This window comes from Manis javanica, chromosome 11 (assembly GCF_040802235.1).
Source record: "Manis javanica isolate MJ-LG chromosome 11, MJ_LKY, whole genome shotgun sequence".
NCBI classification, from domain to species: Eukaryota; Metazoa; Chordata; class Mammalia; order Pholidota; family Manidae; genus Manis; species Manis javanica.
Genome location: NC_133166.1, coordinates 117,208,046 through 117,231,539, shown reverse-complemented (window position 1 = coordinate 117,231,539; position 23,494 = coordinate 117,208,046). Strand labels below are relative to the sequence as shown.

Below are 23,494 nucleotides of genomic sequence, written 5' to 3'. Positions count from 1 at the left end.
GCCAGTGTCCTCTGTTGGTCCCCACACCACGGCGGGCAAAAACCTCCCTGGGCCTCAGTTTCCTCACCTTGTAAGTGGGAGAGGGATGACCTGGTCCCTCACTTCTCAGAGGAGGCAGAAGGTCCCCTCTGGCTGCCGACCCTGTGAACTCCAGCCCCACCTAGCGGCCCCTTGTCCTGCCAACTGGCCCTCCCTTTGTCACTCGGCCTGTCTTCCTGAGTGGCCACCCCTCCTCAGGTGGCACTTCCCTGTCAGAAGGGCACCAAGGGATGTAAAAGCATCCCCTGAACCACTTTCCACTCCAGCTACTGCCTGTCTTTGCTCCTCACTTCACAGCCAAGTTTCTCCAAACAGCTGATGAGCCCCCATCTCCCACTTCCCAGCCCATTGCATACGGGCTCCCACCTGCCTTCTCCTTCCTTTCCTGGGCACCTCCTCTGGGAAGCCTCCCCTGCTAACTCCAGCCTGGTCCAGAAGCTGACCCTCATCATAGCCAACCGGTTGTCCTGAGAGCAGCTCTGAGCTTTAGCTGTCCTCAAATCCACTGTGCCCAGCGCAGGGCCTGGCAGGGAGCCAGCCTGGAGGAGGCGTTAGTACAGGCCAGCCTTGCCTCCAATTTACCTTGAAAGGGACATTGTGGGGTGGGCAGGAGATAGGAATGGGAACAAACGCTGTCATCACAGAGACACCTCTTTAAATACCAGCTGGAAGCAGCCCGGTTTCTGGGTGGGTGGAGATGCCCTTCATTAGCAGGAGCCACAGGGGACAGGCGCTTTGCACAGGCCTGGGTGGGGTGAAGCACAACGGAGCTGGGGATGGGAGTGGGCAGTTCGGGGTCTGTCCCCATCCTACATGGCTCCCCTCCCAGAGAGCCAGGGAGGAGCTGTGGGGCATGTCACCTGTGTCCTTTCCCAGCACCGGGCACAATGTGTCATTTTCTATGGTGCAGCTCCTGCCCCTTGTCTGTCCCCACCAGGCAGTGAGCTGTGCGGAGGCAGAAGCATTGTCTCTCTTCTGTTCCCCAGGGCCTGGCATGTTAGATGAGCAGTAAGTGGCCATGGATGGGTGGCTAATGGGCCGTGGGTAGAGTGCCAGGTGTATTCCCTGCTCCATTGCAGGGCCTCAGTTTCCCCTCTGTATGGAGGGCACTGGTGAGGCTCAGCCTCCCTCTGGGCACAGTTCTGAGAGCCAGGCTGGCTTGTGACTGCTGGGTGTGCTCGAGTCCCTCTGAGGCTGCGGGAGCAGGCCAGGCACAACAGGGCGGGGAACAGAGGCCACACTGGGTCCTGCCGACAGCCGCGTGGGCAAGGCCTCAGGGGAGCTCATGTGATGTGAGTGACAGTCCCCCATAATGCATTGTCAGTCCTCTGGGCCTCGGGCCTCCCATCCATAAAATAGGAACACGGTTTGTCCTTGCTGCGGCAAAGGGTTGGCAGCAGGATGTAGTAAAGGACAGGGCTCAGGGGCCTACTCCAAACCCCCCACCCCCAGGAGGGAGCTGAGGCAGGTGGGACCACAGCCACTTCACCCTCAGTCTTCTGAGGGAGCCAGGCCTCAGCCCCAGTCTGCGGGGGCCCCGGGACAGCCGCCCACCCTCTGAGCCCTCCCCAACAGCTTCCTTGCTCTCCCCCCACCGGGCTCTGCCAGAAGGAACAGGCTCTCCCTCCCAATGTAAATTCACACCCACAGCCCAGCGAGCTGTCTGCAGGGGGAGGGTGAGGAAGGGGGAGCAGCTGCGGGAACAGGAGGCTCTACCAGAGAGGGGACAGACGGAGCCCATCTGTAAGTGACAGCCTTGGGGGACAGGAGGGCCACCAGCCCCCCCACCCCCGGGCCTCATAGCTCAGAGGGACAGAGCGGGTGGTGAGTCCTGAGTCGGGGGGCAGCAGGCAGGGCTGGTCGGGATGCAGATGCACCGCCAACAGGTTGTGGGAGACCCCTGAACCCCCCTTGCCAGGGCTCTGCCCACCAGTGGTGCTAGCTGGGGACAGCTGAGAACCAGTGGGGGTGTTCGGCTGGTCCTGGGGTCTCTATGATGTGGGGTGGGGTGGTATGGGCTGAAGGCAGAGACCTAAGGCATCTGGTAAGGGGCCTGTCCCGCTCCCTCGGAAAGACCCCCGGCTGTCTCATAAATCAGATCAGTACTGCCCAGACTTAGAGCTCCGGGCTCACCGCCGCAGGACGGCGCCTTCCTTTCCACCCAGTCCGCCCGGCATTCCTGCCCAGCCCAAGGCCTGCCTGGCCTTCCTCCTGGTTCCTGTTCCGGGGTTTCCTCCCCCAGGAGGCCTCGCCTGGCCACCCCAGCTGCCAGGCCTCTCCCTGCAGGCCAGTCTGCACCACACCACTCATCACTAGGCAGGGCCTTCAGCCTGCTCATCTGGCCCCTCAGTGCCTGGTGGCCCCGGGGGGCCCTGTGCCACTCTGGGCCTCAACTAGCTCCTAGTTCGTAAGGCTGGGAGAAAGGGCAGAAATGAGGACTCTGGGGCAAGCCAGCTGGGGGCTGGGTTTAGGGAAGGGGACAGCCCACTGCCAGTTACTCCCGGGCCCCGCACATGGGTGTTGAGAGCAGGCGGGGTCCCTGTGCTCTAGCCAGAGGGATGGCAGGACCCCTTGTCTGCCCTGTTCATGCACAGCTCCTGCTGGTTGAAAGTTTCACTTGCTGAGGTGGAGTTAGAACCTTGTGACCACTCTGTGCCAGGCTCAGTGCCAACTTTGGAGACAGAGAGGAGCCAGACAGACCCAGTCCCAGCCCTCAAGAAGCTCCCAGCTCATGGGGAAGCCTGGCAAGGAGGCCAGGCAGTGCTCTCCAGGGCCACACAGGCCATTGCAAGATGCTGAGAGGGGTGGAAGGGCTGGCATCCCGAGGCCCTCTGGCTGGTCCCTGAGCAGGACCTTAAGCCTGGGGCCTTGGCTCTGGGGGCATCTCCTTTCCGCTTGCCAGAAGGGGGTCTTTGAATGGGAAGGGGACTCTCACATGTCTCTGTGGCCCCCGGAGGGCACATATGTGTGCTGTAGGAGGGGCAGCCACGCCCCAGCACATGTCACTGCTTGGGTCACAGTGGAGGACCAGGTAAGGAGAGGGGGCAGCACAAAGGTGTCCGTCATGCGGGGTCCCCCTCTAACTGTCTACAGACCAGAGGGAGACCCTCCCAGAAAGGGGGACCTGACATGGCCCAGAGCTAGAGCTCTTGTGGGAGATCGTGGGGTGGAGAAGGAGGACAGTCATTTGTTGAGCATTCGCTCCATGCCCAGTGCTGTGCCAAGTGTTCTGTTCAGAAGTGCACTGAATTCTCACAGTGACTCATGAGCAGGCAGCCGCAGCCCCATTTTACAGATGGGGAAATGGAGGCAGCAATTTTAACTCAGGTGGGTCCAATCCCAAAGCCTCTTCTTTTTCTGCAGTGCCACCCCTGGGCTGTGGCTGTCCAGTCAGTGCTGCCTGACACTTCCCGTCTCTGGTCCAGAAGGGCGGCCTAGCCCCACCCTCAGCTTAGCCCCCCTGGGACAGCCATCTCATCTCTGATCTGTGAGTCACAGCATGATCTGCTAATATCAGGCTGCGTTATATATAATTGCAAACCCATTATAGTCCTGTTTTCCAAATCTATGACACCTTATCACAGCCCCCAGTGGCGCTGTGTTTCTCAGCGTTGTCCACCCACAGAATTATTAATCCTCTCATTTGGTGTCTGGGAGAGGGGCTGGGCCTCTCTGAGCAGGATCGCCTGTTCCTCCTGCCCCACAGGAGCCCTGGGAGGGGGCCGCTCGGAACCCCTGCCAGCTGGACTGTGTGCCCCTTACTGGTCAGCTCAGCTCCCGACCAGAAGGGACACTTAGGAGAAGAGGCAGCCCAGGGCAGGGCTTGGCCTGGACAGTCACCTGCAGAGGGGAGGATGGTCCTGGCAGCTACTCTGCTGTATGCCATGCCTTGCTGGGTGGCACCTGTAGTTACACAGCTGGATGTCTCTCCAGACAGCTGCCTTGTGCCTTCTGGAAGGGGCAGCGGATGCCCCAGACCTAAGATGCTATTAGGACCCCGGGGAGGGGTCAACAGCTGCTGAGTCCACAGGGCACGGCCCTATAATTGGGCAGCCTGGTCTCAGATAAGGCCGATGACATTGAACAGCCTCCCGCTCCACACGGGCTGTGGCCGCTCATTTCCGGCTCCCTCGGCCGGCGATGCCAATTACCTCGCCTCCTGCTTGCCAGCGGCGGCTTCTGGGGCTGCCAGATGATTCCTCTGTCATCGGCCAGGCCTGCATCCTCTCTGGGGATGGAGGTTACGGAGAGGGTGGCAGCAGAGTGGGTGGGGCAGTGATGTAGGGGCACTGGGCACGGCTGGAGGCAGGGGTGTGGCACATGGAACTAGGCTCCCCAGGAAGGCTTCATTTCCTTTTCCATCCCCATCCCCAGAGCAGGTTCACGGTTTACTGAATGGGCTGAATGTGGATAGGACTGACAGACTGGGCTTTACGCACCTGATTCTCTGGCAACTTTCCTTCATGCCCTCCCCTGCCAAACTTGGGACCCAGAGGACCTGGGTCCCCCTCATCTGAGACCCTGGACAAATCACTGAGGCCCTCAGACACTGCCTTGCCTGAATCAGGGTGACAGAGGTACCCTGGCAGCATGGGTGTGGGGACTGGGTGAGCTGAGACCTCAGAGGGCTCAGCTTGCCCAGCGGGGGCATGCACTGCTGCTGTAGTGCCAACACTCAAATCATGCTTGTTGGATGAGGATGGGCACCCATTTTGCACTGGGAAAACTGAGGCTCACAGAGGGGTTTGGGCAGTGCTGAAAGGATGGAATGGCCCCTGGCCCTTCTCTTCCGCTGAGACCCCCCAGAGGACAGGCCTGGGGGACCAGGGAGAAGCCTGTCTGAGGGGCAAAGGTTGGCTGCAGATTCCTATCACCCCATGGGAGAGGTAGAAAAAGCAGAAGAGGTGCAGGTTCCAGTGCCAATGTGGGGGTAGTGCCCAGCACTGACTTGGGAGGTAGTGAGCCCCTATTCCAAAAGAGGTACAGCAATAGGGGTGTCTTATAGTGGTGGGGGGAGGCGCACCCCCCTCCCATGGGACGCTGGACAAAGAGGGTGGGTTCCCTCCCTGAGGGGGCATTCCCAGGCCAGGACCATGATGGCCAAGGGCCCCTCAGGCCATCCCTGCTGGCAAGGCACCTCTACCCTTACTGGGGAATAGGTGGCACATAGGCTGTGGGCAAGAAGGTGTCCATGCCAGGATAGGAGATCGACAGGGGCCAGCCCTGCAGTGGTGCCAATAGGGAAACAGAGGCCCAGGCCCTGAGAGGGGCAGAACCCCCATCCTCTCCGGGCCAGTCAAGCCCTGTCCTTCCCCTCCAAATCTGCGCAACTCCCTCTACAAGGGGCTCAGCTGTGCTTTTTGAGATGGAGCCTCAAGACCTCAAGAGGCCCGACGCCAGGCGCTGACTGGTTGCCCTCCCAGTCTGACCCAGTGGAGGAGGAACCTCATGGCACGGGTGTTGGAGCTCGAGACCCTGGGTGCCCGGCCCAGCGCTGGGCGGAAGGGGGCGGGGCGCCTGGGTGACTTGGCAGGCTGGGAAGGGCGGCGCAGGGACGACGACGAGGGGCCCCCTTCCACGCGGCGCGGGGAGCGGGTGAACAACTCCCTAAGGGGCAACTAACAGACCAATTAAGCTGCCAATAAAAAATTTAATCAAGTAATAATGCACCTTACTTTGTTTAATTAGTGTTCTGTCAAGTGAATGAATATTTAAGGCGCGGGTGGCGGTGCCAGCATCTGCCCAGCGGGCAGAGAGGCCGAGCCCACATTTCAATCGGCCTGACAGCTCCCCACGCGGGCATCGATCGCCACGCCGCTGCCCCAGAGGCCTGAGAATGCAGGGCGCTGCGGAGAGCTCTGCATCCCTGAGCACGCTGACACTGGCCGGCCCTGCCCGTCTGGGTCTCAGTTGCCTCATCTGTAAAATGGGGACAGGAGTCCAGGCCAGTCTGCCAGACCTAAAAACAAAAAAAAACCTTGGATTGATTTGTTTCAGGAGCTCCAGGTAGGTGCAGATGGATGGCCTTTGGAGCCTGAAGCCCAGTCTGTGTGCCCGTGTGCCCCACGTCCACGCTCCTGTGCTCCTAGGACGCTCGGGTCTGTCAGCTCTGTGGCTACGAGGTCAGAGCTGTGTGTGCCTGTGGGCGGATACCCGAAGGCCCCAGCCTGCGATTCCCTAGGATATGGCCCCCAAAAACCCCCGAGTTGAGGCCAGAGGCGTGGCCCCTCCGGCGCGTGACCCAGAGCGAGGCCTGTCTAGGCTACACTTCCGCCCACTCGTCCTTTCATTCGTTCAACTTGGGAGCATGTGCTCTGTGTCAAGCCCAGTGCTTCTTTCCCTGGAAAATGCGGAACTTGCGCTGCCTTTCGAAGGCCCGGTCTGGGAACTCCGCAGGCCCCAGGGCGCTGCCCTTTCTCCTTGCCTCTCCCCCGGCGGGCGGGTGTGGGCGGGGGCCAGACAGCACCGCCCCCCGGGCCTCGTTTGCATATTCACGACCTGGGCGGGCATGCGCACCCCGGAGGCGGGCGGATGGGGTCTCCCTCCCCCAGCCCCGGCATCCTCAACGGCGGCCTCCTCCTGCTCCCTATTCTTTATCGAAAGGGCCAGGCGACCCCATTCCCACCCCCACCCCCCAACCACCTGACAGACTCGCGCTGGAAGGACTTTGGTAATTATTTGTTTCAGTTGAGCTGTTTTCAGTCTAGGCTAGGCTGAGTCTTGTAATGAGTATGGATTTGCCCGTAAATAAGTCCCCCGCTTCTAACCCCTGTAATAAATGCATTTGGAGTAATCTGGCGATCACGCGGTGTAATTGCTGGCTGTCAGGGCAGATGGATGCGCCGCGCGCTGACTTTGCCGCTGTCCGCCCTTCCTTCATGCTGCGCCTCCGTCCCTGCCCCCATCTGGACGTGAGTCCAGGGGCGGGCCTGGCCCTGCCCGGATCCCAGCCCAACGTCCGAGGCCTTCGGGTGACCTCCTGAGCCCGACGGCGCGGCCTTTCCAGGCCATCTGCCTATGAAGCCATAGTCTGCACCTGGAATGCCAGGGCTTTGTTAAAAACGCGCGGTCCCGGGTGCCATCCCGACTGATTGATTGCCGGTTGGGAATCTGTGTGGGTGGGGTCCCGATAGGCCAGGGCATCCCTTAGTGGAAAATCAAGTTCCAGCTTTACTTTTCAACAGAACCAATGAGATATTCTTGCACTTGGCCACCTTTCCCTCCTCCATTCCCACTTGCTTCCTTTGGCTGCTTTTTCAGACACATAATGCCTTGTTCATGCCTCTAAGACTTTGTTCAAGCCTCTGCCTGGCATGCCTTGGCCCCTTCTCCGCTTGGGGATGTCCACCTGGCCTTGTTCAAATGCACCCTCCTATGTGAAGCCTTCCTCAGCTTCCCCAGATGGGGTCCCTTCTCCTCACCCGTGGTTGGGCATATACCGTGGTTGTCTTTTTATACAGAGGCCTGATCCTGCCACACTGAGAGGGCTGTGCCTCCCCTTAGCTTCTTTGGGCAGCTCCTGTGCCTTGCACACAGTGGTGTGCAGTAAACATGAGGTACATGAACCAATGAGAGTGACGAGCTTTGGCTAGGTCCCAGAAGAGGCCCCAAGTATGTGGGCTGCCTCCCAGAGGGAGCCCCAAGTTTGTGAGCTGAGCTTATGCATTCCCAAATCCCAGGGTCTCATATCTGCCAAGTCCTCTGCCCACACCCTGCAAGCCCCTGGGCATTCTGGATGTGGAGGAGGCCCTGTCCTACCATGTATGGGCCTAAAGGAAACTTCAGAGATTTAGCCAAGTCAGCCCAGCCACCTCCAGCACTCTGACACTCAAACTGGGGTGAGTGTGAGATTCTTGTCAGCATTTACCGAACACCCACTCTGTGCATGCACTGTTCTAGCCACTGGGGGTGGAGCCACACTGCGGGATGATGACATTTGATGAGACAGACAAATTCCTGCGCAGGGGAGAAGGAACCCTGCTCCGTGTCTCGGCTCTGCAGTAAAGCTTCTCAGGGAAGCCCCTTATACTGAAAGCTCTTACTGTGGCCGTCCCTGCCTTCCAGGGCCTGACCAAGGCCTCGGGCCCAGATTACCACCTCAAAAACCAGGCCCTCCGCCCTGGTATTACCTCCCAGGCCAGCCCTTCCCAGCTCTGCACCTGGGCCTTGAGCTGCTCCTGTGCTTTGGCCTGGGGTTGGGACACCACACGTGCAAGGGGACAGTGCTCCTGCCCCACCTCCTGACTGAGAGAGTAAATGAGCTACCTGGTAGGAGGCCTGGCCTGGTGACAGTATGGTGTGAGGGTTCCATTGCTGTAGTGCAGACCCCATATGAATGAAGCCTTTCAGGGAGTAACGTGGATGGTGGTGAGGTGGTCAAGGGCACAGACACAGGAACTGGGTGAACCCCGGTCAGACCTGAGCTGACTGCTTAGCTTCTCTGTGCCTCAGTTTCCTCATCTGAACAATGGGGAGAGTGATCCTAGTGCGCTCCTCATAAAATTACTTGGCTACAGGAATTAAGGCTTGATAGACCTGGAGGAATGTCTGTGTGGAGGCATCACACATGTGTCAGCTGAAAAAAACAGCCCATTTGTGTCCCGGATGTTAGGGAAGCCCAAGGAATGAAGGTGGGAGAGGAGGATGGCTTCCAGAGCAGGTGACTTTGTACTTTTCTTGAAGGATAACCAGGAGCTTGCCAAGGGTGGGAGAAGGGCAGACTCAGGTGCCCCAAGAAGCCTCCATTACTGGCCAGGAGCCCTCCTTGTAGCTTCTTCCCCCCTCTGCTCACTGAAACTCATGTGGGAATAAAACTGCCTCTAGGAGCATGAGGTTTGGGTGACTCGGGTATGTGCTGGAGGGGGCCAGGAGGGGCAGAGGCAGGGGGGACAGTGTAGCAGGGACAGACCTCAGTGTGTGCTGAATTGGCTCCCCCACATGGGCAGCCACAACCGGTTCTTGCCCTGCTGTCAGCCAGCAATCATGTTTAATAAAGGCCCCAAATGAGACAGCCGAGTATAAGCAGCACCTTTGGTCTCACAATGCAATTAGCACAGACAAAGCCTCCCGCTTCCTCCCGGGCCCCAGAGAAGGTGGAGAAGGATGAGGCGCGCCCAGGCCCTCCCCAGCGGGCTGTGGAGAGGTTTGAAAAGGAACCGGTGATAGACTAAGAGGTGGCAATGAATTGCATCCGAATGACGGCTCCTCTTGTTGTCAGGCAGCCGCCAGGAGAGCACATCTTCCCTGGATCTCGCCAGGTTATCAGGCTTTGAACAGCAACTCCCACTCATACCCGAGGTCTGCTTCTCTCCCAGACCCTCAATCTCTCTGAGCCCCTCTGTCTGTCTCTCTCCTGCATCTTCTCTCTCGTCTTCTGAGGACAGATGCAGGCTGGGTTTGCATGAATAAAACATCAGTGAAGGCGAAAAAAAATCCCGAACTGCACAGTCCAGGCTTGGGGACAGAAAGCAAGCGAGCCGTGTTGCTGGCTCCACATGCAGCCCTCCTCGTGCTGGGGGTGTCTCACCCCCAGGAGGGCCACACAATGTCTCTGGCCCCACTGGGAGGGGCTGTGGGTCTAAGAGGCTGAGGAGAGTCTGCGCTGGGGCCAGGACCCTGGGGTCCTGACTCAACTATTCCTCCCAGCACTGGAACAGGCCATCTCTGTTTTCTCTTGGTCAAGGAGCCTGAAGTCTCAGGCCCTGGCCTGGCTGAGCATGAGGGGCTAGGTGGGTGGATGGCGCACAGCCCTTGCCTGAGACCTGCACATCTGGCTTCTCCTCTCTGGCCCTATTAAAACCTGGACATGTCCTGACAACCTCAGAGCAGGGTGCAGAGGGTGGGTCTCTGGCCAGACATTAAAACCTACAGAGTAGAGGGCTTTCTCTGAGTTCTCCCCTCCCCTCCCCTCCCCGCCATAGGCAGCCACGCCTGGCCCCCACTGCCCAGTGAAGGCTGGCAGAAAGAGGGCTGCCCACAAATACTTTAGGTACTCGAGGGAGTCAGAGTTTCACGAGGACCTTATTCATCTGTCCATTTATTCATTCATGTATTTGCTCAGTGCCTCTAGGGCCTACCTAGGAGACACCAGGCAGGGGACATCACAGTCACTGGGACAGGCTTGGGTCCTGCTGGGGGGTGATAGGCCAGTGATGGTGCTGGGTCCCTGAGCTGTGATGGAGGCAGGCACCTCACTCAGACCTGGGGGCCTCGGGAGAGGCTTCCCAGAAGAGAGATGGCCTGGACATGAGCCTGGAGGTGAGGCGGCGGTGGCCAAGGGAAGGGTGCAGGACAGTGCCTCAGGAGAAGGGCTAGGGTAGGCAAGGCTGGGGAGTGCAGGCACAGAGATGAGGGGCTGAGATGGTGCCGAGCATGAGGGGGAGGCAGCAGGGGCAGGTTGGGGCAGGGCTCATGGCCAGCCGTGGACAGGAGGCTGGGCTTCGTTCAGGGGGGCCAGGGCCTTGGGCTATAGGCCAAGGCCCGACATGGTCAGGTCTGCCTTTTCCTAAGAATTCCTTCTCTCTCTCCTTCCTCCCCACCAAACCCAACATTCGTCAAGGCCAGAGTGAGCGTGGCAGGATGTGCGCTTGTCCTGAGTGAAAGAAGTTTTAAAAGACAGCCAGCGGTGGTCAGGGCACACTGCCAGGCCCACCCCAGCACCAAGCGGGCTGGGTGCATGCAGGAGAGCAAAACTAACTCTGCGTCAGAGAGGCTTCCTGGAGGAGGCAACTTTTGGGTGGGCTTTGATGGATGGCTAGGAACTTGCCAGTGGCTCTGAAAGTGTGTTTAAAGAGTTATTCTCCTTAGGAGATGTCTGCCTCCAAGATGGGTAGGGAGGCTTACTCCCTTCTAAGTGCTTTGAGAACTGTGACACACTTCATCCTCTCAGTACTCATCTGAGACCCAGTTTGCAGAAGGGCTGCCTGGCTATCAAGCAAATGGCCTCAGGTCACACAGCTGGAAAACAGCAGAGCCAGGATTTGGACCCAGGCACCTGGCTCCAGCGCCCACACTGATAACAAGCAGCTGGTGCCCGGGAGACGTCTATACTGAACACACGCCATGTGTCGGTCCCCTGCCAGGCGCTGGGAGGAGGGGCCGAAGCACCACTAGCACCCCGGCCCTCCCCCTTCTTGCTGCGGTCCCTGGGGGGACTGCGAGAGGTGTCCAGTGACTCCCAACGATCAGTGTCCTGCTCTGTTTGCCAGGGCTGGGCAGTTTGCCGGGGACGTGAGTTTGAAAGACAGAGTGGTCACGTCCCCTTTCCGCTCAGGCCAGGCTGGCTGTGCTGAGCACTGCCGGAGGCCAGGCCGGCCTGGCTTGGTGGAGCTGGGACTGGCGTGCCCACCTGTAGCAGCATGCCGCTCTGGGAGGCAGTGGGGACAGGCCTTCCTTGGCTCACGCTAGTCCAAAGGCAGGGCAGCGTCCCTAACAGGACATCAGCCTCCTCCCTTCATTCAGCCTCCCCGGAGAGTGGTGAGGGGGGAGTCCATTATCGGGCAAATAGCAGTTGCTGACGTGAAAATGAAATATAGATTCAATACCCGCACCTTTCCGCTCACAAATCTTGCCCCCAGCCCAGATGACAGCTGGTATAGACACTGACTCAGATAACAGAACAAGGGGGGACAGACCTCACCCCTGAATCCCCAGCTATTCTCCCTGGGGCTCAGGGCCCAAGAGCAGAGCCCAGCCCCTGCCTCCCGGCTGCCCCTCGGAAGGTGACAGCACAGATGTGCCTGAGGCTTGTGCACATACCACCCAGAGTCCCCCCTTTCAGGAGCAGGAGGGTGGGGTGCCCAGGGAAGGACTGCCAGCCTGTGGCAATCTTGGACTTGTCCTGTGGGGGCCTGGCAAGCACAGCCCAGCCTGGGAACTGGGGTACTGGCTTCAGAGTTGTTTGCTGACAGTGGGCGGCTGGGCCATTCCCACGTTCCCCAAACGGGTACCAAGGGGTTCAGGAAGAGCTGGGAGGTCCACTTCCTGCTCCCGTCCATTTAGCCAGCGGTTCACTCGACTTTTACGAGTGGGCTGGCAGTGAACTCATCCCCGTTACAATGCACCCAGGGACCCTGACAACTAATTTAATTTAAAACAGCCTTGCAATAAAAAGCTCAGAACGGAAAACTGCCGAGTCTTGGGGGTTATTTAACAAATTGCCTCACAGATAAATACATTAAAATGATTCTCAAACCAGAGTCCTGTGAAGTTGAAGCAAAATTAAGAAAGTCAAATCAAAATGTAAATTAATGGTGTTGAGATACAGCATTTGAATTGGCAGGAGTCACACTCAGGGAGTGTTGGCAAGGGTTCTGCTTTCTGTTCAGGTGACATGGTACCCCCAGGCAGTGCCAGAAACTCCTTCAGTACCAGGCACTGGGGAACTGGGGGTGAGGCTGCCCTGACCCCACCCAGCACCTGCCTGGCCCACCCTTACACCTTCGGGGACAGTCATGCCCACGAGCCCCAGCAGGGACCCTAGCTGGTGCCTTCCCTGCCTCTGGCCCAGGCCCTGGTCCACCCCAGCAGTTGTAAAACAGAGGTGCTTGCTGTACCTATCTTGCCAGGTGGCATCATAAAATAGAGGAGACTGGGCATGTGAGGCTCTGGTGCATACGGGGCCTACCACAAGCACAAGGTCCCAGGGTGACGATGGTTATCACTCACATATTTACTAGTGCGTGAATCTCACAGCCTCCCTGCAGACCTGGCAGGGCCAGCATTCCCGTTTGATTGACAAGTAAACTGAGGCCAGGAGGCATAGGCAGAATGGGAAGGGCTCCACATGTGGAGAGGCTTTCGCCTCTACCTCCTCCAGGCAGCACAGAGAGTCCTGATTTCACTCCTTTGTCTGTGGCTTTCTGTCTCTCTCCCCGCTGAAGGCAGAGAAGCTAGGGCTGGGCCCGCTGCCAGCCCAGTGCTCAGATAATGGGCTCAGAACTGGGCTACACCCTTATAGGCATGCCCCCACCCCAACCCCATGGGCTTATGCCCCCAAGCAGCCCATCCGCCCTGGCCAGGGTCGGCTCAGGACTGTAGGGTGCTTGTCAGGAGATGGGCACCCAAATATATGCCCTTTCTTCTTGGGGCTGGAGCAGCCCCAGGTGCTGACAGATAGCACTGGGAACATTATCTTGAACTGCCTTTCTTGATAGTGCCACATGCTAGTCAGTCTGGGAAAGAAGAGGAGTCCCCAGGGAACAGAGGCAGGGAGGGATAAGGAAGATGGGGCAGGTGACGGGAGCCTAGGAGACGGGCAGAGGGGCAGGCCAGGGTGTGGGGGCCCCTCCCCTCCGCCTTCAATTACAGGGTGGTAGAGAGGCGGAGGGAGGGAGAGCAGGCAGGCACCGCATGTGTGTGTGGTGGGCGGGAGCGGGGCTCAGTGGATGTCCTCACCTGGAACCAGGAGCTTATCTGACACCGGGAGGGGAGGGCGCCACCAGGCCTGGCTGAGGTGGGGGCTGTTAGCTGTCAGCTCCTGGTGGGGTAGGCAGCCTCCCTGGGCTCAGGGGGCCGGCCCAAGGAGGGGATGGGTCTCAGCGTGAGCCGCTGGAAACCTGGGTGGGGTGGGGGGCTCTCCCCTCCCAAGCAGGTCCCCCAGATGTGAGGCCAGTTGTGGTGGGGGTGCTGGGGGTGCTGGCTCTGCCCTGCAATGGCCTGGCCCAATGCTGGGATAGGGGAGGCAGTCTCCTCCCTGCAGGGACACCCAGAGCTGGGATGGGGAGCATCACGCGCGGACAGGCGTGGACAGCCAGGGGACTGGCCTGGGCAACTGCGTCGCCTAAATGCTTCGCCGGGACATCTCCGCAAGCGGGCCGTGCGGCGCTGCAGAGCAACAGGCTTCTTACTGATGGTCATTCAGTCTTTAGCAAATGGTTTACAGAGAAAAAAGAGCCACGAGGAGGATTTATCTCGGGCGCCTATCCCAGATCTCCTCTGTGAAGGCACACAGTGCCCCGACCCTGGCCCTGGGGCCAGATCCATGCCCCTCGGCGGGGAGCAGAGCAGAGAGTCCCGGGGACCTGCTGGGACCGGGTGGGGTGGCGTGGCGGGGGGGTGGCGGGGGCTATTTAGTGAGAGGCGCTGGCAAGTCCGAGCTCTGTGCGAAGCGCTCGCTGCCTCAGACCTCACCGTGGCGTTAGGAAGGAGATGCTGTTACTGTTGAATTCCTTCTACAGATGTGGCAACTGGGGCCCCAAGAGGCCAGGTCAAGTGCTCAGGGCCACACAGCTGGTAGGTGACAGAAATAGGAATTTCTGCTGCACCAAGTGGGGGTGATGGAGATTAGTGATCCAAGGCCAGCCTGCCTGCCTTCAAGGAACAGCCCAGGCTTAGTTCCCTTGGGCCCACAGAGCTGCACCAAGGGGTCTCTTGGCCTCCCGCATGTCTTTGAGACCCTCTGAGTTTAAGTTCCCTATCCTGTGAAATGGAGCCACAATAGCAGGGCTGGGCCTCGGGAGGAAATGTATAGGGAAGTTGTTCGGAAAACTATAAAATGCCAAACAGAAGGCTGGCAGAAAGCTTCCCCCGTCCCCCTTGCAGGCGACTGTAGTGCCACCTGAATGCAGGTAGCAGGTCCGGGGGGACCCAGCCCCGCCCGCCAAACCCAGGGGAGGGCTGCTGCAGTGGAGAAGAAAACACAGTAACTAACTCGAGCGGGTGTGCTGGGGCCGCGGGGGATGCCCAGCCAATTGGGGCAGATTTCACAGGACTTTGAAAAATAAAAAAGGTAAAACAGCAAACCGCTGCCTGTTCCTCCCGCTGCAATAAAAATGGATTTATTTGTTCGTGGAATGAATTTAATAACTTTGGTGGGAGATGAGGCGTGAACAATAATAGTTTTTTTTCTCTTTTTCATTTTGGAAGTGGGGAGAAAAGGAAGGAGGAGAGAGACGGGGGCCTGCTGGGGACGGGGTGGGGAACAGGAGTGCTCCGGGGCCCACCGCCCTGGGTGCGGGCTCAGTAAACCAAGGAGGCCTGTCCTTGTTCACGGTTCCGAAGGGACGGTCCATCCAGCCCACCCACTTCTCAAACCTTCCTGTCTCCCGGGCCGGCCATACTCCATCTTCACTCCTCCCTGCGCACCCCATGTGGACACCAGGTCTTTGCCCCTGTTGGGCCCTCCTCCTTGGGTGCCTTCTGACCTCATCAAAATTTCATTCATCTCTTGGAGACCCCTCAAAAAAGTCCCCCTGCCAGGCTCCTGTGGTGCCTGCAGCTGGAAGTTCCTGGAGCCCTTGTTAGCACCTCCCCTCTCGGAGAACCCACCTCATTTTCCACCCAGTGCAGGGCTGTGGGGGGGCTGGGGTGCTCCCAGAGGCCGGCATTCCTGGACCCCCCACCCCTCTGCCCCGCACAGAACAGCCCTCTGGCAATATGTGTTGAACGAATAAGTGAAAGTCGTGGGCAGGGACCCGGTGTCTACTTTTCCATGTAACCTGGTATGGCGGGGCTGGGGCTAGGCTGAGGCCAAGGAATGGCCCAGCTTCTCAGGCAACCACTGCTTTTTGGTGAGGCTGGGGCCAACCTGGTGCCTTTCACAGACCAGAGGGCCTGCTCCTGGAAACTGCTGTTCCTCCAGCTACATGTTGTGTAACTTTGCCTTCCTAGGCCTCAGTTTCCCCATTTGTCACAGACGTGGTTGTGGGGTTGTCGTGAGACCAGGGCCCTCTGTGAAGCAGGAGGCTGGAGGTCCGGCACAGCGGGAGGCTGGTCTGTACCCTCTGTCTTCCGCAGGCCCTGCAGGACCTACAACCTTGGGAGTTGCAGATCTTTAAGGGACCCTAGTCAGGACTCAAAGAGGCCAGGCTGGGTGCAGAGACTGGGAGTGGCAGAGGCGTGGGAGGGGGCCTCAAGGAGCCCTCCAACCTGCCCAGTCTGGGTTCCACAGCCTGAAGAGGCCTGAGTGGCTGAGGTGGCCTGGCTGGCTCCTGTGCTGTTACTGACCAGCGACCGAGCACTGCATCCTCCGGGCAGACAAGGTGATGCGATTCCCAATCGACTGCTGGACTCATAACCCAAGGCCCTGCACCATCAGCCAGAGGGGCAAGTGGGAGCTGCTGGGGCCTGGGGTGCGGCAGGGGTGGGGAGGGTTTCACTGTATCCTGGGATGGAGGGCCTGGCCCTCCACCCGTTTCCCAGGTCAGGCCCCTGGGAGGCAGGCCTAGGGGTAGCAGCCCGGTGGGTGTGTCAGGATGGGCCCTTGGGGGGTGCCCCTGGCGGAGACTTTGGAAGCCAAAAGTGCAGGAATTCCAGGAGCTAAAATGAGGAGGTCAGCTGACCTAGCATTTTTTGTTTTTAATTAAATAATTATGTAACATCAGATAACTGAAAAAGTACCCGTGGCATCTCTGTCCGTTATGAAGCACAATAAACCACACACTCTGAACCCACCATGCAAATCAAGCTCAGCAGATAAAGGCCCAGACTGCTGGGCTAAAATTCCGGCTGTGCCACTTCCTGCTGTGTGGCCCAGGGTGCATTACTTCACTTCTCTGTGCCTTGCTCTCCACAACCATATAATGTAGAGGAGAATAAAGAGCACCCCCCCGCCGAGTTACAGTGTTGTTCCCAGGATTAATTCTGAGGCACACTGGGCCAGACTCATGGTCCTAGAGGTCTGCCTTTGAGCCCCACTTGCCCTGCAAGGCTTCCGCTTGGGCATCCATCAGGTGGACAGAATGAGATTAGAAGGTTTGGGGAAGGATTAGCTGAGGTCAGAGATGGTGCTTACTTACTACTTCATAGTTGGCGCTGGTTCCCTGCCATGCTGAGGCCACACAGCCCCGGCCCCGTATAGGAGGCACAGCCCAGAGCTGGTGCTGGGGTGCACATCTGCGGCTGGGCTGCGAGTCTGTGTGGTCTGGCGCGTCAGATGGTGTGTGAGTGCCTGAGTGCGCGTGGGTTCTCGCCTCCCAAACACACTCCTCAGGGAGGGAAAGCTGGGCTTGGCGGGGTAAATGCTGCAGCTCCCTGTGGAGAAGCCAGAGTTCAGGCCTGTGCTCTGTAGGGGAGGGGCCCCGAAGCCCCTAGAATTTTACAGGGACCACAGCCTGGACCTGGGTAGGTCACTTTTGGGTTGGAGAACTGGCTGAGCTGGGAGTGAGGGAGGAAGGCTGGGGCCCTGACTGTTGGGGGGCCCAGGGAGAGGGGAGGCCGTCTGGCCAGCTGCACACATTCCCATCATGCCTACATGGGGCAACCTGTCTGCCCAGCTAGGTGGAGGCATGTTGGGGGGGAAATGCCTCCTCCCCCAAAAGGAAGACACCTAGAATTTCCCAACTAGGCATGAAACTAGCTCAGGGCAATGGTCTTCTTTTATGATGGGGAAGCTGAGGCACAGTTCTCCCATTGCTGTGGGATGGTCTGCACACTTCTAGGGCTTCCAGATATCAGCCTCCCTGTCTTCCAGGAGCAGACACCATTAAGCTGCCCCGTGGGCTGGTCAGCGGCTGCTCTGGAGGCCCTGGGTGTTGGGTGTTTCATCGCAGAAGGAAGGGTATCTAACTGAATCACTCAAGTTCTGGAGCTTGGGGTGGGGACGGCCCTGGGTGCCCAGTGATCTCAGGCCTCATTCTGGGACCCTGAACACCCCCCTTTCCATCTGGAAGCCTCTTCCACAGTCAAGGGATGCCACCCTAGGACCAAAGGGGTCACTTCCCATCAAACCAGTTGGGCCTGATTTTCTAGGGCTGAAAGGGAGGCCTGGGATCCAAGACCAGTCCCAATCACCTGCGGGACAGAGGAAGGGTGTGGGGACTGAGGTCTTGGCTTTGGGGAGGCCTGGTCTTCACTATGGCCCCAGGAAGCACGTTATTCTCTCTGGCCTTGTTCTTCTGCTCAGAGAAAACAGGAGGTGGGGCTGACCTTGTGGGCCCTCCCCAAGAATCCTGGGCCACATCTAGACCCCCATCACTCCATCTGGAGAGAAATGGCCCTGCCCTGGTGGTGCTCCTGGGTCTGGGCACCATCCCAAGCCTGGCACTTTAAACATGTAATTTCTTTGGATCCTTTCCACAATTTACTATGCTCCCACTTTACAGATGGGGAACTGAGGCTGAGAGAGACTAAATAACTTGTCCCAAACCATCCAGCTGGTAGGGGGCAGAAACCCAGACAGGCTCAAACTGAGGCTTGGGCAGAGGTGGACGGGTTATTGGGCCCTGCTACCCCCTCCCCTCAATGGCTGGGTCCCGGGGCCATTCCATGCTGATCTGAAATGACACTCTACCAGCTCCTGAGGGGGAAGGAGAGACCCCGAACCTGGCCTGGGGTAAAAGGAGGCCAGAGGGAACAGCCCAGGGTTGTTCCACTTTGTTCTCACTGCTTTAGCTGCTTCCTCATTGGTGCTCTCCCCAACCCAGGGTGGGCATCTCTGTAAAACAGTTTGACCCTGCCAATTGCCTGTCTGGCCCTGGGGCCCTGGTGACCTTCCCGGCCAACCGTTACACCCCTCCTCTGCTCACCCTCAGCTCCTGGAATAAGCCGCACCTGGGCTCCCTGGCCCCTCCTCACCTCACCCTGCTGGTTGAAACTTCCTCGCAAGGCCCTCTGACCCCTCTTCAGGGGCCCCCCACCGAGGTGCCCCCTGGTCCTCCACCTCCTGGGCCAAAAGACCCCCCTCACTGCACCCCTGGCACAGCAGCTCCTTAGGGCAGGACAGGGTGGAGGCCCGGCAGGCGTGCAGGGCACCCCAGCGGCCTGAGCCCCGCTCTGTCTCCAGCACCACGAGCAGCGCCAGGCACACCACGGGCCAGGCGAGCAGGCGAGCCAACGAGTGGCTCCTCTGTTCTGCTCCCTGCGCCGCCCGAGGCATCCAGAGAGGCTCATCTTTGATGTCACTGCTCAAGCTCACAGCCGGTATCAGCTCATTAAATCCTCACAACAGCCGTGTGGAGGCTACTATCCCGTTTTCCAGAGGAGGAAGCTGAGGCACAGACTGGGAAGTGAAATCACCCAGGGTCACAGCCAGGAGGAGGTGGGGCCTCCTGTCCTCAGGAGCTGAGGTCAGTCTGACCGGAACAGAAGGTGTGACAGATGCCCCAGGGGCAAGGGGGGCAGGACTCAGGGAAGTGGGGGAGGGCAGAGTGGCCAAGATGGAGCAAATACCTGTTGGCCACTCCCCCTTTAGCAGCTGGACTGCTAGAGGCAGGGAGGTGGAGAGGGACTTGCTCCAAGGAAAGAGAGTTGCCAGATTTAGCAAATAAAAATACTAGATGCCCAATTAAATTTGAATTTCAGAAAAATAACCAATAATTTTTATAGTATAAGCATATCCTATGTGATCTCTGGGACTTACTTATGCCAGAAAAAGTTCTCATTGTCTGAAATAGACACTTAGGTGGTTTCCTGTATTTGATCTGTCAGCCCTACAAACAAGAGGTAGAAAGGACCCCAGGAGGTGAGAGCCAGGCTGTAATGGGAGAGTACAGCCCACTTCACAGTCAGGGAAACCGAGGTCCAGGCAGGCTTGTTATTGGCAGAGCTAAGCTGAGACCCTGGCCCTGGACTCCCAGTCCTCTCATTCAGTGGGCTGCCGCAGGAGGCCAGGCTGGGTGGCCCCTTCCCGGCCCCCCAGCCCAGCAGAGCTGCTCCGTGCCCCTTGCCCCTGCAAGGCCTGTGGGTCTCCTTTCCAGCTCCCCCCGCAGCACCCCTTTCCTCCTCACACCCCCAACCTCGCCCAGCTCCTTGGCTTCAGGCTTAGACTTCCTCACTGGGAAGGATCTGCAGGGACTGAATTTTCACAGCTGGGTTATCACCTCCTAAAAATAGGGCTGAATGATGGATGGGAGCCATTGCCCTCTAGCCATGGGAGTGGTGGGACCGGGGAGGAGGATGGGGTTGGATTGGGTGAGGGGTCCACAGGCCCCAGCCAGTGTCCCCAACCCTGGTGTGACTCCCCAGCCCTGCATGGGCCTGAACCCCTCTCACTGATGGGGAAGAAGCTGCTCTGCGCCTGAGGTTTCAGAGCTGGGACTGAGCCTCCTGGAGGAGCCACCTGCCACACCAAGTGAGTCCTCCGCCCAACAGGTGCCCTCACCAGCAGCTGGGAGTGCCCACCCCTGGCCTGGGTGGGGTCAGGGCCATACCTCCTGGAAGGATGTCATGGGGACCTTGTCGTAGGGCTGGCCTCTTGCCCTCCCCAGCTGTGCCCTATACTCGATTTTTTTTAGCTTCTTGGTCTTTAAAGACCCAGGATTCAGCTGCTGATGGGCAGCTGCTGATGGGCATTGTGGAGACATAGCTGGGCTTCAGGCTGCAGATGGGAAGGTGGGGGGCACAGGGCTCCTTGCTCTCTCACACACACACACGCTCAGCCCAGACACTGGTGGACACACTGGCATGCACACACACCCCTTTCCCTTGGTCTCTGGAGGCACTGCCATTGAAGCACAGGTCTGGGGTAGGGGCCTCCAGCTGGTGTCACTGCCTGGGTGTAGCACTGGGCCGACACTGCTGAGGCAGGACCCCACCAACCCATGGCTCACCCGGGCCTGGGGCTGCCCAGGGCCGGGGAAGGCTGCTGTTTGGCCCCTTGGGCCAAGGGCCTCCCGTGGCAGCGGGTGGGCTTCAGGAATCCAGTCTGGCCCTGAATGGTGGCAACAGCATTTATGTTTAGACCCCAGGACATCCTCTCCTTTCCTGGGTCTCTCAGACAGGGGCCCAGGGGAGGCTGTCCCCACACCCCAGGTCCGGGCGACCCCGAGTTGGCTCTGAGCAGCCTGGCCCCTCTGGCATGCCCTTGGCCCACGGCCACATGCAGAACATGCTCTGAGTGCCTGGCCTGTGGGTGCTGGAGTCAGTCCTCCCCTTCCCCCTTCCTCACGCTGGCACTGTGCCCAGCCCAGAAAGACACTGCCTTCTGGGAGATGGGCACACTCTCTCTGCACTGATCAGGTATGTGAGGCCCTGCCCTGGCCTCTTCTCAAGCCTGGAGCCCTGCCTAGTCCCAGCCATGTCCCTCCATGGTAGGCGGCCTGGAATCATGATATTAAATGCAGCTGCACCGAAACATGGCCTCAATCCAATTATGCGGGGAAACAAGAGGAGCCGCTTAGGCTAATCTGGTTATTCCGCCCCGGCCTCCCTCGGCAGCCTCGGAGGGATGCCCAGGAGGGGCAGCCGTCTGGGTGGGCAGTAGCATGAGTGTGGCCCTGGGTCCCAGGGGGTCCTGCAGGGCGGCTGAAGGACTGGCTGCCAGTCCCAGGGCTGTGTGCCCAGTGCACTCAGCTCCTGCTGGCAGGAGGCCATGGGGCCGTGGAGATGCCTCTCTGCTCTCAGCTGGGCGGGACAGTCCTTCATCGGTCCTCCTGTGAACATGTGCCAAGCAGGCACTTCAGGTGCCGGGGACTGATTCTGGCAGGGGGACCCAGCGGCGATGGAAGAGCTGGGTGAATGGTTTCAGATGGGGTGATAGCAGGGAGGGAGGCCCATCTGAGGAGGTGACACTGCCGCAGAGGCCAGCGTGGGAGGCTGTCCCGGCAGAGGGAACAGCAAGAGTCCAGAGCAGGGAGGGACTGGGCAGGTTCCAGTACAGAAAGGAGAGGTAATGTGTGGGAAGGCGGTGAGTGAGGTCCTGTGGACCCTGGTGAAGAGCTGGGATTTACTGCAGGGGGAGAACTGCGGTGGGATTTGGGTTTGCAGAGCCTTGCTCTGGCCTCTGGGGGGGCAGAGCGCAGTGCGGGCAGGGGCAGGTGGTGCTTGGAGCAGGGCCCGAGTGGCAGGTAGGAGAGAAGAGGCTGGGCTCAGCTGCCCTAAAGGGACTCACTGGCCACTGAGTGTGAGTAAGGGGCCCGTGGCCTCTTCCTGCTTCTGCCGAATAGCCACCCAGGCCCCTCGGCTGGGTGCCTCTGAGTGCCGGCTCTGGGAATGAGACCCGTTCTGTTCTCTGGGAGATGATGCCTAAAGGAGAAGACAGACCTGGAGCGAGAACTTACAGGCAGGAAGCAAGTAACCAAGTGGTGGTGGGCCAGGGGCGGCATGGAAGGGCAAGATCAGAGGGAGGAGGAGTAAGAGGGGCCGGCTGGGGGGAGCCGGGCATGAGAAGACAGAGGGACGAGGGAGGGCAAAGCCTGGAAGGCGAGGGAGAGGGCAGCTGTCATGCAAGAGTCAGAAGTCCAGGGGGACCGAGACAGAGATGGAGGGGCTGGGGTGGGAGGTGGGCAGGGGAGGCTGGGCCCAGAGGCCCTGGCAGGTTCCTATGGGAACCGAGACCCTTGGAGGGAAGGGATAGGTGGAGCGGGTGAGGCTGGCACAGGCAGCAGGCCTGGGTGGTGGGAGGGAGAAGGGCCCATACGCGGGGAATGTGGAGTGGGGGTGGGGAGGAAGGAGACACTTCCAACCTGAGGTGTAGCCAGGCCTGGAGCAGCACCTGGGCCCACGGAAGGAACGACAGGGAGCCCGTGGAGGTCCTCGAGTGCGGGAGGAACAAGATTAAAGCTTGTCTTCGGTTACAAATGAAGGCAGCAGGGTGGTATCATGGAAGTGCCAAAATGACCTGGGTGCAATCTCAGCTGTGTTACTTGTTCCCGGGAAACCTTGGGCAAGTTCCTTCCCCTCCCTGAGCCTGGGATGTTTCTTTAAAAGCTTAGTTCAAACTCGCTTCTCTTACAGAGATAAAATTCACATATATATATATATATATATGATGAAATTTGCCCTGTTGAAGTGTAGAATTCAGTGATTTTTTTGTATATCCATTGCTTCTATCTAATTCCAGAAGATTTTCATCATCCTAAAAAGAAGTCTCAGGTTTGTCTTCTGAAAATGGGGACAAAAATAAGCACCTGAGCCAAAGGGAAGTGGTGAGGGTACAAAAGGAGATGCCCCTTGGGTACCTGCTTGACAAGGCAGGACCACATTTATGAAGCAGAAACAGGCCCTTTCCCATGAACCCACCTACCTTCCCAGAGGAACGTCCCCCCTCCACGCGCCCACTGCACAGACACAGACTACTGAGGACCTCTCAGAACCAGGGAGGGTGGGGGGCCTCCAGGGGAATCCAAGGTGCTGCAGAGCCACCTGGGGCAGCCCTGTCGAGTGGTGACAGGAGAGCTCTCCAGGGTGGGGCGAAAGGGCACGGTGCAGTCACTGGTGGGCAGTCACAGCCCAAAGCCCACAGGGGAGGCCTTGAGGGGACTGAGTGAAAGGCCCAGGGTCCATTCTCCCCTATCCACAGACTGTAAGACTAAGGCCACGGTTCCAGGGGCCGCTTGTGGAGCTGGGGGCCCAGCAGTGGGGAGTTCTACGCCACTCTGGACTGCCTGGCTCTCTCCAGGGCACCACGTCCCACCTGGTGTGTGCTGAAGGGCATGTGGTCCCCACAGCTGTGTCAATAAATTAGCCATTCACGGAGCAGACGGCTGCCTCACAGGACAGGATTCCAAAGTTGTGTGAGCCCCGGAGGCTCCACAGGCTGGGGCAGAGGCGCTGTGCGCAGGAAGGGGTGGGGGTCTCA

The 23,494-nt window shown here is 59.0% G+C and overlaps 2 protein-coding genes and 1 long non-coding RNA gene across 5 annotated transcripts in view; 1 reads left to right on the top strand and 2 right to left on the bottom strand.

The window, feature by feature from the left end:
* Positions 1 to 23,494, bottom strand: part of MACROD1 (mono-ADP ribosylhydrolase 1) — a 140,500-nt gene that overhangs the window by 47,632 nt on the left and 69,374 nt on the right. The window lies entirely within an intron of this gene.
* FLRT1 (fibronectin leucine rich transmembrane protein 1) overlaps positions 1 to 23,494 on the top strand; it is a 72,232-nt gene that overhangs the window by 17,331 nt on the left and 31,407 nt on the right. The window lies entirely within an intron of this gene.
* Positions 5,702 to 22,158, bottom strand: LOC118967878 (uncharacterized). The gene is made up of 2 exons (XR_005055176.2): positions 16,776 to 22,158; positions 5,702 to 5,998 (listed from the first exon to the last, which is right to left on the bottom strand). It is a non-coding gene; the product is annotated as an uncharacterized lncRNA (long non-coding RNA).